Raw genomic sequence first — 12,485 nt, forward strand, 5'->3', positions numbered from 1 at the left:
CGTTGCGAGCACGTCAGAAAGATTTTGTTGGAATCAGTCAGTTACATTACGTTCCATGTCTTTCACAATAACACTACAAGGAGAAACACAACTGAAGCAGGTCGCTGATTATAAGAAAAGCAACGGTGCTAGAACAGAATCCTGAGGCAAGCCCTACATTCCATGACCCTCCTCCGAAAGGAATAATATGACAGTACATTAATAACAGCTGTAAAATAATGCGCTAGTTGCTGCAGCGACTTCGTACAGAAGACTTCCCTCTCGCAGATTTCTCTATAGACCATAACAATGTAATATATTTAAACAAAGACAGCTGTGATAAATTTTTACGTAATGACGAAAAATAAACAGGCGTTCACTTACGTGCTACTTGTGTGCTGGTCCCAAGAACTGACACCTGTGAAGAAAAAGAAGTCTGACATTATTATCAATGCGAATAACATGTTTTGTTTCTGTATGAAAACTAGCTCACTTTGCATATTCTTGTAAGTTGAGTTCACATACAATAGGATTATAGGACACACACACACACACACACACACACACACACACACACACACACACACACACACACACACAGAGAGAGAGAGAGAGAGAGAGAGAGAGAGTACTGGCAGCAGATCCGCAAGCTAACTGAATACATTGCCAGCAACCTTGCAAAGTTAGTATTCGAAAATACAACACTAGTAATAAAAGTATCTTCCAGTTAACACAGATGTTTCAGGGTATGGTACCCTTACAAATTGCCGGCCGGTGTGGCTTCAGTCTGGAATCCCCCGAGCGACCACTACGGTCGCAGGTTCGAATCCTGCCTCGGGCATGGATGTGTCTGATGTCCTTAGGTTAGTTAGATTTAAGTAGTTCTAAGTTCTAGGGGACTGCTGACCTCAGATGTTGAGTCTCATAATGCTGAGAGCCATTTGAACCTTTTGAACCTTCCACATTGTAAACAACAATCGGATGAAACCAATGTTTCAGTTACGATTACAGTGCCCTTCTTCTGGGTCTACTGGTGCAATTTCGTTGTCAAAGATACTTCTATTTTGACATAACTTCTTTAATGTGCATGGCATTACGTAAACATTTTAAAAACGTTGCCATTATTGGTTTCTTGTGTCGGAAGGAGTGGGAAACCTTATAGTAATTGGTTTCCTGTGGGGATGTGCGGCTGTCTATTACACCTTGCGTTGTGTGCCATGACTGGTAGTCATCGGCGAATGGGTTGTGGACTCTTCTTTGCGTTATGCTGGACATACGTCGTCGTCGGGCGGCAGTTACTCGCATCTCGAGTTGTTGTGCAGCCTTTTAAGCTCTTACGGCTGGCAGCCAGTATGGTGCAAACCTAAGACTATCTTACCGTTGTTAAGACGTTTTAATATTTCAGTGGCAGCCCGGTAGCAATGCGCATGCGGGAGAGCGAGCGCTGTTATCGTCTTGAGCAGCATAACAAATCTGCTGTGGCCGAACATCGTGAAGATTGCGGCAAAGAAATAAAATTCAACGAAACCTATATGCTAGCAATTCAGCCAGGGATGATCGAACGCAGCATAGGAGAGGAAACTGTGCTTTTAAAACATGCTAACAATATGAACAGACAGGATGGGCTTAGGTTTACACCATCCTGCCTACCAGCCATAAGAGCCCCGACAGGTCTCTCAAATATATCGAGACGCGCTCGTTACCGGCTAGCACCTGCCTCCCCGCGATCTGTGTCCAAGATAAGAAATCAAGAATCCACACTCCACACGCCGATGACTACCGATCACGGTACACACTGCAAGGTGCAACCGACAGCAGCGGGTCACCACTTCCTCCACTACAGAAAAACCTATTTCAATAAAGTTTCTCAGTCCTTCGTGCACGAAAATACAATAATATCAGCCTTTTTAAATTAAGTCATGCTCAGGAGAGCAGTCATGACAAAATGTAAGGACCCTGGGCAACAAAATTACACTAGCAGACCCAGGAGGAGACAATTGTAGCCGCGAACGAAACACGGTTTTCATCAATGGTAGTCATTTATAATATCACGCGGAAGCCTACGCAGTTATATAGGCAATACAAAACTCTTCCACTTCCTGCGATTCGAAACCACTGTGGCGCAAAAAAGAACCTACGAAATCCGAAATTATGAAAGCACATCCCCGTAAAATTAAAATGGGGCTGAAAATATAATATCAAAGAAAACTGGGAAGAATTTTACATTCGTCATGGAATGCGAGTTTGCACTCCTTCGTATCTTATTTTAACTTTTTTTTTATATATGATGGTCTAGTTGAGTTTTATTCATCTTGCTCAGGAAAAACATGTAAGAACAATCGTTTGAAAATGAAAATACTGCTCGACATACAAGAGGAATAATGGTAATTCTAATTACTTGGCAGTGCTTTATTCAGTAGGGCCATGGCCTTCATTAACTAAAGCTGAGCTTCCTGTGTATTGTATATTCCGTGTAGTATAATTTTGTTTAGCTCTCTGTTTTTATTTACTCTAAATCTAATGGCGTAAGTTCATTCTCTGCTTTAAAGAAGTATTACTATTATTGCTTTTATTCTTTGGAATTTGCTGAATCACCGTGGGGAAGCGTTATCTTGTAGATAAATCTTTGTTGATATTTTGACTACCCATGCGATTGATTTAAAATTAAAGCCACTGTCACTGATGTTTTTGTGTAAACCGATATTTTATATAGTCGTTAAATAACACGTTGAAGACATACATTCACTCACAGCTCCAATCAGCGGTACCACTGCCACTACATCAGCACATCTTGTTTATAAGAAGATTACAGGAGCACTTACAGACAATTACACCTATATGTGTATCAAGTGTCGCTTGTATACATTATCAAGTATCGCTTGTATACATTATCAAGTGTCGCTTGTATACATTATCAAGTGCTAGGATTTCTACTATAATTAACGCCCTTGAAGGAAAAAGACGCTAACATTTTTGCACATCTTTCTCGGTCACAAACTAGCTCGCTTTCTTTAAGTACAGCTAGTGAATTTGTAAACTGTAGATACAGATGTTTATTCTTAAATGACGCAATGCAGTATTACATTATCGATTAACAGCAACTTTCTGAAATTTACTTATCTAAATGAAATCATGACAGATACGCATCAGTACTCTATCCGGAAGTCAAGCATTATGATAAAATGGCGCGTGGCTTCAGAAAAAAAATCCGTGTATTCGATAATAGCAATCGTGATAGTCACTGAATGGAATCATAAAGATCTGATATACCGGAGCACATGAAACGTTACGAACTCCATCCACAGCGTTGGATTTTGAACACCAGGCTTTTTAGCTGGTAGCTACAACTTACGCCTTTCGTGCTCGTGAGTTGTATTCGTTAGCAAGGTGTAGAGAGAGAGAGAGAGAGAGAGAGAGAGAGAGAGAGAGAGAGAGAGAGAGAGAGCTACTTTTCATGTGGAATACAAACGACAAATCACTTCGACATTTGCCACATACCCAAGATATTGGTAAAGAATAATAATATTTATAATGTGAAAAGTATCGTGTAATGCACACGCCAATTTAGCAACAAAGAAAGGTGAACTTAGAGCTCTGGTTTATTGGTATAATTTTGCAAAATGTGGCACAGTTACAAAGGAAATCGAGTTAAAAATGTAGAGCACCGTTCGAGCATTTGAGATTCAAATAAAATTTTGTAGGGAACACATTGTGCTCATGTGGAAGCGATCTAGATGCTCGTAAAACAATAAACTGGTATCCAAGATAGCAGGAATTCTTTTTATTCCATGATTACCGGTTCCGGCAAAACTAAAGTCACCATCTGTCGCATTTGCCTGATGTTGTAACCTGTATGTGTCCTAAGATCCGATGATGGCGACTTTAGTTTCACCGAAACCGGTAATCATGGAATAAAATGAATTCCTGCGATATTGGATACCAGTTTATTGTTTAACATTCAAATAAAATATGAAGAGAAGCTATTAACAAAAATTCGGTCGGGGAGGCAGATCTTAAATGAATTTCCGTTCACATAGCCAAACATGAAGTGCACGTGAAAATTTCTCACAGGTTAAAACAATGTGCTGACCGAGAACCTAACCCAGAACCTTGACTTTCGCAGGAAATGTTTTTACCGACTGATCTGACTATTCCCAACTCACCGCCCGCCTTCGAAGCTTAAAATCTCTCAGCACCTCTACTCTCGGAACTGAAGTTTGAAGTAGTTACTAATTCAACAGCTCACGAGAGGATACTCCAAGGTGAACGAAATGCCAGACCTCTCAACGTATTGCTTTCTACCCAGACCATCAGAACGTTTATGGGTGCCACCGTGTATTCACCAAGTCCTTCAGTGTCTTCGTGACGTGGAAACGCCCGAACCATCTGTCCATTTCCCGATTTGACCACTCTTTTGGATGCAGAACCACAGTGTGACGTATAATGAACTCCACTTACTGGCAGCGATGTGTAAGGTGTCTGCGAGGGATTCTCCGCGTTCCCACACCGCGTGGCTATCCGTTTGATGTTCTGCACTTCCCCTTTCGACTGTCAGTCCCGATAACACTATCAGCAGTGACCACATTTGTCCGTCCTTCCTGTCGTTCCCTGCTTCTAGGGACATAGTAATACAGTAATACTAAGCATTTATACAGGATGATTTTTTCCACTGTGTGCAAACTCTAGTGGTTGGTCGATGAGAGGATGTGGAGCGAAAAAGATCTAATGAACTCAAGTCCGGAAACGCATGGTCTCCATGCTAGAGACCATTTATTCAATCATACATCGTTACAGAGACTGCAGTCTGATAGTGCTGTACCGTGCGGATACAGTTGTGTTACAAATGGTTTCCATGTGCCTCAATGCATACGTGTACGCGCCGCAGCATGTTATGTCTCACAAGTTCACATAGGCCAGGATGCACCCGAATAGTGTCAATGGCAGCATAAATACGCTGCTCCGGTGTCTCCACATCTGGAATGGGCTCTGCATACACGATACTTTTCAGATGGCTCCGTAATGCAACTGGACCCCCTCGTCCGATCCATCGACCAGGGGCTACACGATAGAGAAGTGCCCGGATGTTAACGGCGAAGTGGGCTGGAGCATCATCTCGTAGAGCCACATAACCTTTCAAAGCATCAATGGCACTTCTGCAGCAGGGGAGGCAAAGTCATTCGCAAGAAAAGCCGATAGTTCCGGCCAATCAGGTGAGGTGGAAGGAAGACTGGTTCCAAAATATGGTCGCCAATTATCCCAGCACCCACATTCCGGCTGTACCGATGCTGATGATTCGCTGTAATCATACCAAGGAGATTCTGCATACTATCCCACGGATGACTGCTATGAAAGTTGAAGATACCACCCCGCGTAAATGTGGCCTTATTTGTGAATAGGATGGATGACAAATGCCGGAATCGTGGTTGCCTGGTGAAGAAACCAGTGACAAACTGCTCCCGATGTGGAAAATCTGTCGTCCGTAAGCTCCACACACGCTGTAAGTTATAACGGTAGTAACAGTTGTCATGCAGAATGGTCGTCTGGCTTACTCTTTACCGGCGGGCGAACTGCCAACTGCCTGGTGCTGACACGGCGGTCGCCTTCCACAGTGTCAATGACATTTCTCTCCAGGTCTGGTGTCCGAACATTTCGGGTCCTTCAGGATTTCCTGCTTCCTGAAACGACCCTCCCGCAGACAAACGGCGAAAGACTATTGCAAACATTGAATGCGGGATGGATGTCGGCGGGGATGTCTCGTGATACAACGTTGCTGCCCGCCGCCGGTTGCCATTTACCTTTCCGTAAGTAAACACCATGTTGGCAAGCTCTCGATTGGAATACGGAACCACTGTGTACAACGCTGTATCACATCCACTACAAGGTGAGTCAGCAAGAGACGTGAATCGGACACACCATTACCAAATTACTATGACAGCAGCAGGCGCTAGGGCATGACGTATGAATAACAGTAAAACTCTCTAGGAGGAAACTATGCATACTGTAAATGTGGCTGCATCGTACAGCGCGTATTAGATAGCAGTCTCTGTAGCAGGTGTGATTGAATAAATGGTCTCTATCATGGAAACCATGCATTTTTGGACGTAAGTTAATTAGACCACCTTTGTTCCGTATGCTCTCATCGATCAGTCCCTAGAGTTTGTACATGGTGGAAAACATCACTCTGTATATCCATCGACTGTAGGAAAATACGTCAGAAATATTTCCAAAAGTTTGAAATAAAAGACCTGCCATAGCATACGGATTCCCGGTAAACTTCACTTGTCGGCAACCGAAAATAATACATTATTAGGGATAAGACCTTCACTTCCAATTAAATTGTCAGGTTTTCTAAATTAGAAACTCTTGAGACACAAAAACTCGTCACATGTTCACATTAATATAACGTCGTGTGACGAGGGCCTCCCGTCGGGTAGACCGTTCGCCAGGTGCAAGTCTTTCGATTTGGTGCCACTTCGGCGACTTGCGCGTCGATGGGGATGAAGTGATGATGATTAGGACAACACAACTCCCAGTCCCCGAGCGGAGAAAATCTTCGACCCAGCCGGGAATCGAACCCGGGCCCTTTGGATTGACATTCTGTCGCGCTGACCACTCTGCCACCGGGGGCGGACACATGTTGACATTAAATGTTTAGGGCAAATGTCATCTGTTCTTCTCTCCCAACTATTCTTCTTATTCTTTTACATTTAAACTTGGGTTCAATGTTCGCAGATAGCGACAGTGCTTAATGGGACTTAACTACCTATTTAACTACGAGTGTATATCTGCTCCTGGGTACGCCGTGTAAAATAGTCGAATAGGTGTCTTCCACGTCTCCAGGCCTTTTCCAAAGATACTATATCCTCTTCTGATACTTTGTGTGCTTGTATATATCACACGAAATTCATTGCCGTACCTAAGGAGCCTTCCCTTATCTCATTCCGACTGCAGATCTAGTGTTCTCCCTTCTCCTATTACTCCATTCCAGGCCCCCTGGCTATCACTTTTTCGTCGCCTTTTACATACGGAGCTATCCGTTTAATATCATCGTATAATGATCTGTTCTTTTATTTTCTGTTTGTGTAACTAAACTATTAATGTTGGCAATGGTTCTCAGTCGTATTGAGCACAGTTGGGATGCCATCGATTTGTATGTACGCACCTTGGATGATGCTCCAACCACTCGTTGATAGTTTTGGCCGGTGGTTTAGTGATGATGAATGAGAATAGCGGAAGGGGCTGCTAAATCTCACTAAGGATGTGACCTCATGAGTGTGTATGCGACTAGAATGAAATGGTTGCTGAATCGCGGAGTATCGACAAACAAAATTAACATATTCTTTAACGAAACTGAATAAAACTCCCTGATGCTACAGATCGTCAAGTTCATTATTGTTTTCAGTAGAGGCGACAATAGTGCCTTGAGAGAGGTTTATCAACGTTTCCTATGTCTGTACTAATACAAAACTTGGAAATTTGTGGTAAGTTCCTATGGGACCAAACTACTGAGGTCATCGATCCCTAGGCTTACATATTACTTAATCTATCTTTCACTTAAACTAAGGACAACACACGCACCCAAGCCCGAGGGAGGACCCGAACCTCCGACGGGGCGAGCCGCGCGAAGCGTGGCAAGGCGCCTCGACCACGCGGCTACCCCGCGGCGCATACTAATACAGGTGTTTGGTCAAGAGAAGAAACATCTGCAGAATCCCAGAAGGTGTATTTCTCAGTATAGGTAATCAACGAATTTTACAGCTATGTGCTTGGTTCTTACTGCGCTACAGCCTTCACCTGCAACACTTAACTTCTTGACAGCGCTTCGTGATGTTTTTCACTTTCCGTCAGTTACATCTAAAATTCAGTGTGACTTATCCACTAGCCATGGCTCCTTAACTACAGCCGAATACTGCGAAATGTTTTGCAGCTACATGCCCCCAAAGCTTCTAGCTAACCGCGATGCGATGTCGCAACTCCGCACGTGACGTCTATCACGTTGAGAGAAAAAAAAAAATTACTCGCGTGCTGCAAGCAAATTACCTCTCGTCATTCCCAGAATCGCTTGACCTGACTGAAGGACATAGGTAATAATCTTACATCCTGGCCATTGTTTCCTCAACCGATTAGCGAAGAAGTTCTGCTTTCCTAAGGTCACCGCTTTAAGCAGGAGACGAGAGAGAAATCTAGATACACTTCTTTAATACAGGGTGGTAGCAGAAACGTCACAGCCTCTCGCAGAGCAGTTGCCAACACGACGAAAGGAAGACAGTTTTCAAAGTTTCAATAACACATAAACCAGACGATTTTGAAACAGTAATTATTTCTTTACTACGAAGTTCTCGGTTCATAAACAGCGAGTACTTGCGACTAAGGTGACAAGTGAAGCATTCGATGAACATCGTTACTGTGTTTTAGTCAAGCAATCCAGTCCAGGAATCAGTTTGTACCCCGTAATCTTATAGCGGTCGCCTTTATAATGGACAAACCTTCACCTTGATGGCCTTAATTAGCTTTGATGGTCTAAGGCACTGCAGTCATGGACTGTGCGGCTGGTCCCGGCGGAGGTTCAAGTCCCTCGGGCATGAGTGTATTTGTTTGTTCTTAGGATAATTTAGGTTAAGTAGTGTGTAAGCTTAGGGACTGATGACCTTAGCAGTTAAGTCCCGTAAGATTTCACACACAATTTTTTTTTTCTTTTTAAGCTATGATGTTACTAGCGTGTAGAATAATAACCGCTACCAGTCACAATAAAAGATTATTCTTATTTAACACACGATCGGTTTCGGGGATTTACATGTTGCCACACTCAGTTTTCGTAGTTCACTGCTTAAATAGTCGTAACTGTCATCGTCACATTATTTGCTATTTATTTAAACAGCGAACGCTATTACTGACTGTGGAGACATGTAAATGAATGTAAACTACCTGAGTACGGGTACAAGCACGAAACCGGTCGTGTGCTAAATACAAAGTTACCTTATATTGTTATTGGTAGCGGAAGGACAGACTCAGCATACAGGAAAGTCAAAACAACCTTGGGTGACATTAAAAGCAACGGTGGTAACATTAAGAGTGCAACGGGAATTCCACTGTTAAATGCAGAGGAGAGAGCAGATAGGTGGAAAGAATACATTGAAAGCCTCTATGAGGGTAAAGATTTGTCTGATGTGATAGAAGAAGAAACAGGATTCGATTTAGAAGAGATAGGGGATCCAGTATTAGAATCAGAATTTAAAGAGCTTTGGAGGACTTACGGTCAAATAAGGCAGAAGGGGTAGATAACATTCCATCAGAATTTCTAAAACCATTGGGGGAAGTGCCAACAAAACGACTATTCACGTTGGTGTGTAGAATATATGAGTCAGGCGACATACCATCTGACTTTCGGAAAAGCATCATCCACACAATTCCGAAGACGGCAAGAGCGGCCAAGTGCGAGAATTATCGCACAATCAGCTTAACAGCTCATGCATCGAAGCTGCTTACAAGAATAATGTACAGAAGAATGGAAAAGAAAATTGAGAATGCGCTAGGTGACGATTAGTTTGGCTTTAGGAAAAGTAAAGGGACGAGAGAGGCAATTCTGACGTTACGGCTAATAATGGAAGCAAGGCTAAAGAGAAATCAAGACACTTTCATAGGATTTGTCGACCTGGAAAAAGCGTTCAACAATATAAAATGGTGCAAGCTGTTCGAGATTCTGAAAAAAGTAGGGGTAAGCCATAGGGAGAGACGGGTCATATACAGTATGTACAACAACCAAGAGGGAATAATAAGAGTGGACGATCAAGAACGAAGTGCTCGTATTAAGAAGGGTGTAAGACAAGGCTGTAGCCTTTCGCCCCTACTCTTCAATCTGTACATCGAGGAAGCAATGATGGAAATAAAATAAAGGTTCAGGAGAGGAATTAAAATACAAGGTGAAAGGATATCAATGATACGATTCGCTGATGACATTGCTATCCTGAGTGAAAGTGAAGAAGAATTAAATGATCTGCTGAACGGAATGAACAGTCTAATGAGTACACAGTATGGTTTGAGAGTAAATCGGAGAAAGACGAAGGTAATGAGAAGTAGTAGAAATGAGAACAGCGAGAAACTTATCAGGATTGATGATCACGAAGTCAATGAAGTTAAGGAATTCTGCTACCTAGGCAGTAAAATAACCAATGAGGGACGGAGTAAGGAGGGCATCAAAAGCAGACTCGCTATGGCAAAAAAGGCATTTCTGGCCAAGAGAAGTCTACTAATATCAAATACCGGCCTTAATTTGAGAAAGAAATTTCTGAGGATGTACGTCTTGAGTACAGCATTGTACGGTAGTGAAACATGGACTGTGGGAAAACCGGAACAGAAGAGAATCGAAGCATTTGAGATGTGGTGCTATAGACGAATGTTGAAAATTAGGTGGACTGATAAGGTAAGGAATGAGGAGGTTCTACGCAGAATCGGAGAGGCAAGGAATATGTGGAAAACACTGATAAGGAGAAGGGACAGGATGATAGGACATCTGCTAAGACATGAGGGAATGACTTCCATGGTACTAGAGGAAGCTGTAGAGGGCAAAAACTGTAGAGGAAGACAGAGATTGGAATACGTCAAGCAAATAATTGAGGACGTAGGTTGCAAGTGCTACTCTGAGATGAAGAGGTTAGCACAGGAAAGAAATTCGTAGCGGGACGCATCGAACCAATCAGTAGACTGATGACCCAAAAAAGCGGCTACAATTCTACACACAATAAAAGAAGTCACGAAGTTCAACTCCATCCGTTATGGATAAAATTCATTTACGACATTACTATTTTAAAACTCGTCATTATTTATTGTTGAAACAATGGCAGCTCTGAAATTGTTCACTGAATTTACACAGTAAGCGTTTAAAGAAACAGTGCGGAAATCGTTCATTAAAATGTCCGGCTCGAGTTCTGATTCTTCAGTCCATAGCAAAGTCATTCTGCACCCGGGTTAACGACTGCTTAACATACTACAGTCTGACTGATAAAGTGAAGATATGTCTGCTAGGAAACACTTTGGAGGTGTCGCCTACAGGCCACTCAGGGGCCTGTGCAAACTGAATCGTGTGTGTGCGAACCCCTTTCAACGGTAGACATTCTCTGTGTTCTGGTGTAGTCTGCTCTTTTCTGCTCCCATCTTGCTACGGACGACTGGTCTCGGAGCTTGTTTGTGGACGCTGTGTATTTGAACTGATTGCTTTCTGATGGTCATTCTCATGGTACGAGCTACAAAAATTAAAGCTAAGTTGTGGCATGCACTAGCTGCATGATGTAATATTTTAATGGCAACGTTTTCAGGTCGGCAGATGTAACTACCGTTGTTATAATGGCTGGACGATGTTCCAGGTTCGTATAAGGTGTCGGTATTCACTAGTTCGTATTTGGGTGCAGCGTGCTGGTTTCGTCACTCTTCCTCTGCTTAACATATTCTGGCGTATATAGAGATTTCTTTTGTACTGATTTTCATATATCGTGGACTTGGCTGTCGAATGGTCCATCATGTGTCGAGTGTAAAGCCATTATTTTTTTTACTACTTTTGAATTGAGGACTTTCACATAAAACATTTACAATTAATTTTCCTTCCCCAATCATTTATGAACTCAGTGCTATATTCGGCCTGCACACGTGCTTTCATATTCATTCTTTCTGTACCTGACTGGTGCTGGTATTTTACTGTGAATTTTGCCTTCGGTACAATTATCAGCCAAAGCAAAGCCAAATTGCCGTCAGCGAAATTATTATTGAGCTCTTTGCATCCCTTCACAATTCGCAAGGTACGTCGTGTTTGCGGGACTCCGAGAAAACGTGTGTTTCCATATTACGTGACATATTTCTTGTTCTTGTGCGGACACACGTTAGGCTATCAGTGTGATGTACACATCCTTCACTGCACGTGGTGTGAAAACAAAGGAGATCTCATATATATTATTACACACACACACACACACAAACACAAACACACACACACACACACACACACACACACACACACACACACACACACACACACACACGCGCGAGCGCGCGCGCGCGCGCGCGTGGTTGTCAAAAAGTTAAGGTGATCTTGAATTAATTCAAATATTCATTCACGTCCCTCTTTCTTCCTGTTGCGCACTGAAAGCATCTCCTCCTCTTGCATATGTTTACAGAACTGTGGTCAGATAGTGTTGTCATTTCGTGGGTCAAAATATTTTATAGAGAGGGACACTTTTTTCAGGCCATTTTACTGGTTACATATTTTCATGTACTCACTTCATGCAAAGCAGTGAGGTAGGAGGCTTTCAAGTGCTCCATAATTTAAAAAAAGATTCGTAAATGCCTTGTATCGCTTTGTTTAACTCTGGGCATTAGTCACCTTCAGGGTTATGTTCGTACTAAGGAGATCTCATATACACACAAAAGGCTAGCGCGCGCGAGAAAGTTTAAAAGGCTGCGTGTCACGTGTTTTTTAAAATGCATAGCAGCTATCAGCGATAGCCTTCAAAAAATGT

At 42.6% G+C, this 12,485-nt stretch overlaps 1 protein-coding gene across 2 annotated transcripts in view; it reads right to left on the reverse strand.

The window, feature by feature from the left end:
* Positions 1-12,485, reverse strand: part of LOC124613197 — a 537,871-nt gene that overhangs the window by 351,896 nt on the left and 173,490 nt on the right. For both annotated transcript variants that reach the window (XM_047141859.1, XM_047141858.1), the window contains exon 2: positions 364-397. The gene's annotated coding sequence lies outside the window, so the exon portion shown is untranslated. The remainder of the gene's footprint in view (positions 1-363; positions 398-12,485) is intronic.

This window comes from Schistocerca americana, chromosome 4, assembly GCF_021461395.2.
Source record: "Schistocerca americana isolate TAMUIC-IGC-003095 chromosome 4, iqSchAmer2.1, whole genome shotgun sequence".
In the NCBI taxonomy this organism is placed as follows: Eukaryota; Metazoa; Arthropoda; class Insecta; order Orthoptera; family Acrididae; genus Schistocerca; species Schistocerca americana.